Source organism: Schistocerca gregaria, chromosome 7, assembly GCF_023897955.1.
Source record: "Schistocerca gregaria isolate iqSchGreg1 chromosome 7, iqSchGreg1.2, whole genome shotgun sequence".
NCBI lineage: Eukaryota > Metazoa > Arthropoda > Insecta > Orthoptera > Acrididae > Schistocerca > Schistocerca gregaria.
The window spans coordinates 5728135-5734187 of record NC_064926.1 but is presented as its reverse complement, the minus strand read 5'-3'; the positions used below and the strand labels follow the sequence as shown (position 1 = coordinate 5734187).

At 46.4% G+C, this 6053-nt stretch overlaps 2 non-coding genes across 2 annotated transcripts; both read right to left on the bottom strand.

The window, feature by feature from the left end:
- Nucleotides 1–1540: 1540 nt before the first annotated feature.
- Nucleotides 1541–1613, bottom strand: Trnak-cuu (transfer RNA lysine (anticodon CUU)). Its single transcript has one exon. It is a non-coding gene; the product is annotated as a tRNA-Lys (tRNA).
- Nucleotides 1614–4592: 2979 nt separating this feature from the next.
- Nucleotides 4593–4665, bottom strand: Trnak-cuu (transfer RNA lysine (anticodon CUU)). The gene has a single exon. It is a non-coding gene; the product is annotated as a tRNA-Lys (tRNA).
- Between the last annotated feature and the right edge of the window lie 1388 nt (nucleotides 4666–6053).

Here is a 6053-nt window from a genome sequence, read left to right as displayed (position 1 = left end):
CTATACATCTGACACGTAACCGATGTGCTCTCCAAACAACAACACTTGCATTTCAGAACATTAAGAGTCTAACGCTCTACCGACTGACCTAGCCGGCTACCTCGGTGAATACCTGCCAGGTAGCACGTCACACAGTACTCGTTTGTTTTGGGTGGTCCCATACAGAATCTCTCCATGCTGCCTAATGTTTTCCTAACGTCATACTCGTCACGTACTTCACTTTTATGTCATAATCATTTCTGAGAGGTAAAGAAATTGCATGACAGCATGCAGAGCTAGTGGCGTCAAAATTAACACACATACTTTATGTGACTCAAAAGCCGAACGAGTTACTTTCCGACGTTGTTTTAGATGTGCAAGTGCCAGTCAAAACTCGCTGTGTCGGCACTCTGCCGACCATTTCGCTAGTTAACACCGGTCTTGTTGTGTGTGTTTCAAGCTCAAGAGCATTTCGAAGCAAAAAATGGTCAACAGCAACATTCAGACGGTTTCGTACTGCTCAATTGCTACATTAAAACGGTATGTTTCTTTTTCAGAACTGGAAAAAAACGAGGGTGACAACATTCGAACCTGTAATCATCAGATCCGAAGTCCGACGCCTTATCCATTAGGCCACATGGTCACTGACGCCCAACCATATCATGTATACGACTCATCTCGAAACGCTCACACCCCTGAGGATTTGTGTTTTCGTTTTACACAGCCGCTGCCCCTTGCTTTTTCCCACCCGTTCGTTAATTCAACCTCTTACGAGTCCGACCAAATATAAACTGAGAAACAAGACCACACACTTTGTGCATTCGGAATCGAAGGCAGGGCGTCCCTCGCCGCATTTGCTACGATGGCCATTTGCTAGTTCTGCAGAAGCGGCGGCGGCGACGGCGACGACGACGACGACGACGACGACCGCGAGAGGATCTGAGATATGTGAGAAATACATCTATAAAATGTAATTCAGACTGCCTCGTCCACTTTATGCTGTACCGCTTTGGCAAATGCTTTATCTGCGCCATTCGCCTTAATCACATCTGAGAGTAATTCTTAAAACAAACGCCTGTCGCTAATTGTTCGTCATCACAGATACTGTTTGCTATACGGCCACGACGCGCAACTGATTTCCAAAATTCGTCTTTCTCCTGTGTGGATGGAACGTCCGATGCCTGGTTTATTAGAGCAGTGCTCTACCACTGAGCTAAAGAGGCGCGGCCTAGCGGTACTCTTGGGTACTTCGTCCTTACGGTCGTCTGCATCATCAGACTTCAGCTGACAACACTTCATATTACCGGCTAATATTTGCAGCTATGGCGACCCATTGCTGCTTGGCTACACATCTGACACGTAACCGATGTGCTCTCCAAACAACAACACTTGCATTTCAGAACATGTCTTCCACACATGTCTACAAAATCACCTTCACATTCTAATACAGTTTCCTTGTGACTGACAGAGACGTAGGCAAAGTTTAAAGTTGCTATTTCCATTACATCTCCTTAATCAGAAAAACGGTAATTTACATCTGCAGCGGAACAAAATTCCGCTCCGCCCAGCGTGTGGCTCGAACCCACGACCCTACGATTAAGAGTCTGACGCTCTACCGACTGAGCTAGCCGGCTACCTCGGTGAATACCTGCCGGATAGCACGTCACACAGTACTCGTTTGGGTTGGGTGGTCCCATACAGAATCTCTCCATGCTGCCTAATGTTTTCCTAACGTCACACTCGTCACGTACTTCACTTTTATGTCATAATCATTTGTGAGAGGTAAAGAAATAGCATGACAGCATGCAGAGCTAGTGGCGTCAAAATTAACACACATACTTTATGTGACTCAAAAGCCGAACGAGTTACTTTCCGACGTTGTTTTAGATGTGCAAGTGTCAGTCAAAACTCGCGGTGTCGGCACTCTGCCGACCATTTCGCTAGTTAACACCGGTCTTGTTGTGTGTGTTTCAAGCTCAAGAGCATTTCCAAGCAAAAAATGGTCAACAGCAATATTCAGACGGTTTCGTACTGCTCAATTGCTACATTAAAACGGTATGTTTCTTTTTCAGAACTGGAAAAAAACGAGCGTGACAACATTCGAACCTGTAATCATCAGATCCGAAGTCCGACGCCTTATCCATTAGGCCACATGGTCAACCATATCATGTGTCCGACTCATCTCGAAACGCTCACACCCCTGAGGATTTGTGTTTTCGTTTTACACAGCCGCTGCCCCTTGCTCTTTCCCACCCATTCGTTAATTCAACCTCTTACGAGACCGACCAAATATAGACTGAGAAACAAGACCACACACTTTGTGCATTCGGAATCGAAGACAGGGCGTCCCTCGCCGCATTTGCTACGATGGCCATTTGCTACTTCTGCAGGAGCGGCGGCGGCGGCGACGACGACGACGACGACGACGACGACGACGACGACGACGACAGGCTCTGAGATATGTGAGAAATACATCTATAAAATGTAATTCAGACTGCCTCATCCCACTTTATGCTGTACCGCTTTGGCAAATGCTTTATCTGCGCCATTCGCCTTAATCACATCTGAGAGTAATTCTTAAAAAAAACGCCTGTCGCTAATTGTTCGTCATCACAGATACTGTTTGCTATACGGGCACGACGCGCAACTGATTTCCAAAATTCGTCTTTCTCCTGTGTGGATGGAACGTCCGATGCCTGGTTTATTGGAGCAGTGCTCTACCACTGAGGTAAAGAGGCGCGGCCTAGCGGTACTCTTGGGTACTTCGTCCTTACGGTCGTCTGCATCATCAGACTTCAGCTGACAACACTTCATATTACCGGCTAATATTTGCAGCTATGGCGACCCATTACTGCTTGGCTACACATCTGACACGTAACCGATGTGCTCTCCAAACAACAACACTTGCATTTCAGAACATGTCTTCCACACATGTCTACAAAATCACCTTCACATTCAAATACAGTTTCCTTGTGACTGACAGAGACGTAGGCAAAGTTTAAAGTTGCTATTTCCATTACATCTCCTTAATCAGAAAAACGGTAATTTACATCTGCAGCGGAACAAAATCCCGCTCCGCCCAGCGTGTGGCTCGAACCCACGACCCTAGGGTTAAGAGTCTGACGCTCTACCGACTGAGCTAGCCGACTACCTCGGTGAATACCTGCCGGATAGCACGTCACACAGTACTCGTTTGGGTTGGGTGGTCCCATACAGAATCTCTCCATGCTGCCTAATGTTATCCTAACGTCACACTCGTCACGTACTTCACTTTTATGTCATAATCATTTCTGAGAGGTAAAGAAATTGCATGACAGCATGCAGAGCTAGTGGCGTCAAAATTAACACACATACTTTATGTGACTCAAAAGCCGAACGAGTTACTTTCCGACGTTGTTTTAGATGTGCAAGTGCCAGTCAAAACTCGCGGTGTCGGCACTCTGCCGACCATTTCGCTAGTTAACACCGGTCTTGTTGTGTGTGTTTCAAGCTCAAGACCATTTCCAAGCAAAAAATGGTCAACAGCAACATTCAGACGGTTTCGTACTGCTCAATTGCTACATTAAAACGGTATGTTTCTTTTTCAGAACTGACAAAAAAACGAGCGTGACAACATTCGAACCTGTAATTATCAGATCCGAAGTCCGACGCCTTATCCATTAGGCCACATGGTCACTGACGACCAACTATATCATGTATACGACTCATCTCGAAACGCTCACACCCCTGAGGATTTGTGTTTTCGTTTTACATAACTGCTGCCCCTTGCTCTTTCCCACCCATTGGTTACATTCAACCTCTTACGAGACCGACCAAATATAGACTGAGAAACAAGACCACACACTTTGTGCATTCGGAATCGAAGGCAGGGCGTCCCTCGCCGCATTTGCTACGATGGCCATTTGCTAGTTCTGCAGAAGCGGCGGCGGCGGCGCCGGCGACGACGACGACGACGACGACGACGACGACGACAACGACCGCGAGAGGCTCTGAGATATGTGAGAAATACATCTATAAAATGTAATTCAGACTGCCTCGTCCCACTTTATGCTGTACCGCTTTGGCAATTGCTTTATCTGCGCCATTCGCCTTAATCACATCTGAGAGTATTTCTTAAAAAAAACGCCTGTCGCTAATTGTTCGTCATCACAGATACTGTTTGCTATACGGCCACGACGCGCAACTGATTTCCAAAATTCATCTTTCTCCTGTGTGGATGGAACGTCCGATGCCTGGTTTATTAGAGCAGTGCTCTACAACTGAGCTAAAGAGGCGCGGCCTAGCGGTACTCTTGGGTACTTCGTCCTTACGGTCGTCTGCATCATCAGACTTCAGCTGACAACACTTCATATTACCGGCTAATATTTGCAGCTATGGCGACCCATTACTGCTTGGCTACACATCTGACACGTAACCGATGTGCTCTCCAAACAACAACACTTGCATTTCAGAACATGTCTTCCACACATGTCTACAAAATCACCTTCACATTCAAATACAGTTTCCTTGTGACTGACAGAGACGTAGGAAAAAGTTTAAAGTTGCTACTTCCATTGCATCTCCTTAATCAGAAAAACGGTAATTTACATCTGCAGCGGAACAAAATTCCGTTCCGCCCAGCGTGTGGCTCGAACCCACAACCCTAGGATTAAGAGTCTGACGCTCTACCGACTGAGCTAGCCGGCTACCTCGGTGAACACCTTCCGGATAGCACGTCACACAGTACTCGTTTGGGTTGGGTGGTCCCATACAGAATCTCTCCATGCTGCCTAATGTTTTCCTAACGTCACACTCGTCACGTACTTCACTTTTATGTCATAATCATTTCTGAGAGGTAAAGAAATTGCATGACAGCATGCAGAGCTAGTGGCGTCAAAATTAACACACATACTTTATGTGACTCAAAAGCCGAACGAGTTACTTTCCGACGTTGTTTTAGATGTGCAAGTGCCAGTCAAAACTCGCGGTGTCGGCACTCTGCCGACCATTTCGCTAGTTAACACCGGTCTTGTTGTGTGTGTTTCAAGCTCAAGAGCATTTCCAAGCAGAAAATGGTCAACAGCAACATTCAGACGGTTTCGTACTGCTCAATTGCTTCATTAAAACGGTATGTTTCTTTTTCAGAACTGGAAGAAAACGAGCGTGACAACATTCGAACCTGTAATCATCAGATTCGAAGTCCGACGCCTTATCCATTAGGCCACATGGTCACTGACGACCAACCGTATCATGTATACGACTCATCTCGAAAGGCTCACACCCCTGAGGATTTGTGTTTTCGTTTTACACAGCCGCTGCCCCTTGCTCTTTCCCACCCATTCGTTACATTCAACCTCTTACGAGACCGACCAAATATAGACTGAGAAACAAGACCACACACTTTGTGCATTCGGAATCGAAGGCAGGGCGTCCCTCGCCGCATTTGCTACGATGGCCATTTGCTAGTTCTGCAGAAGCGGCGGCGGCGACGACGACGACGACGACGACGACGACGGCCGCGAGTGGGTCTGAGATATGTGAGAAATACATCTATAAAATGTAATTCAGACTGCCTCGTCCCACTTTATGCTGTACCGCTTTGGCAAATGCTTTATCTGCGCCATTCGCCTTAATCACATCTGAGAGTAATTCTTAAAAAAAAAACGCCTGTCGCTAATTGTTCGTCATCACAGATACTGTTTGCTATACGGCCACGACGCGCAACTGATTTCCAAAATTCATCTTTCTCCTGTGTGGATGGAACGTCCGATGCCTGGTTTATTAGAGCAGTGCTCTACCACTGAGGTAAAGAGGCGCTTCCTAGCGGTACTCTTGGGTACTTCGTCCTTACGGTCGTCTGCATCATCAGACTTCAGCTGACAACACTTCATATTACCGGCTAATATTTGCAGCTATGGCGACCCATTACTGCTTGGCTACACATCTGTCACGTAACCGATGTGCTCTCCAAACAACAACACTTGCATTTCAGAACATGTCTTCCACACATGTCTACAAAATCACCTTCACATTTAAATAAAGTTTCCTTGTGACTGACAGAGACGTAGGCAAAGTTTAAAGTTGCTATTTCCATT